Raw genomic sequence first — 1,232 nt, 5'->3', positions numbered from 1 at the left:
ACTTACTAATTTAAAAGTTATGGCATGAAAACTATAACAAGCACAAAATGGTTACGAGGTCGGTCCTAGGGACCAAACCGGGGTTAAAAGAGTTAAACAAGTACAAAAGGTCGCATCACTCAGTCAAATTGACCGACCCCATACTGAGAGAGTTAATAAATAAAAAGTAATTTTTGAAAATAAATACAGATGGTTAATATGCTAAGTTTCTCTTATATTAAAAAGCTATCAGAATAGTTAAGGTAAATGGGAAGCAAATGTGTGAAATATTCAAAGGAAAACAATAATCATTCTATACACACATTGATGAAGTTTCTGTTGATTTCTCTGCTCCAATCTGTAATTATTTTAAGATCAGTTTTTTATACAGAGGATCAAAAAACTTGCATTTATGCTTAAAAGTAACAAATATTATTTCCTATTTTACTACATGCTGAAGACAGCAGCCAGTACAGTTTTAGTTCTAATTGACAGGAAATGAAAAATATATTACCTGCATGTCTAACATTACCTTCTAATGTGTCTGAGTCATTACTCTCTTTATCACTTTCATTATCAGCCATTTCCTCATTACCATGGTTTATGATAGGATGATCAGAGTCACTGTCACTAGTGTAGAACCCCATTTGAGGAAGTTCATCACTAGCTTTGTATTCTGATGGGCCAGGTAATAAACATAGTCCTACTTTTGGATGAGTAATAAATGGACAAACTTCTATCTCTGGTAAAGTTGTGTGTGGTTGACCTTCCTTGTCTTTTGAACACAAACTGACCAAATAGAGAAATACTGGGCAACCTTCTGTTTCTATGCCATAGCTTGCTAGTGTAGCTCCATCATTGGTGGCAAGGCTTTTACCTAAAATCCATCGCTGAACTTGGATGGGAAATTTGAATACTGCTTCAACCTGAGAACATGTCATAACATTAATAACCAATTTTACATTTGGGAAAAAATTCTATTTCTAATGTGTTAATGTACAAAATATACATGTACTACTACTTCCAAAAATGTATTCAAGTTTTCATTCTTTGTAAAAACTTGCAGATACTTCTGTTACAGTATTGATCAAAAAGTACAAAACTGACTGATGACATACCAGACCTAGTAATACTTTCAAAACCTGGGTATCAGGGGCAAGTATACACCTGGAAAAAAGTTAAGCACCCCCGTGTTTTTTTCAAGTGATTCAGATTCGACGTTCTTGTGACTGATTATAAATTACCATTCAATC

At 33.8% G+C, this 1,232-nt stretch overlaps 1 pseudogene; it reads right to left on the bottom strand.

The window, feature by feature from the left end:
- The window catches only part of LOC106457920, a 119,963-nt pseudogene that overhangs the window by 42,551 nt on the left and 76,180 nt on the right, over positions 1-1,232 (bottom strand).

The sequence above is a fragment of the Limulus polyphemus genome, unplaced genomic scaffold, assembly GCF_000517525.1.
Source record: "Limulus polyphemus unplaced genomic scaffold, Limulus_polyphemus-2.1.2 Scaffold392, whole genome shotgun sequence".
NCBI lineage: Eukaryota > Metazoa > Arthropoda > Merostomata > Xiphosura > Limulidae > Limulus > Limulus polyphemus.
The sequence above is the reverse complement of the archived record's forward strand: the minus strand, read 5'-3'. Positions and strand labels throughout refer to the sequence as shown.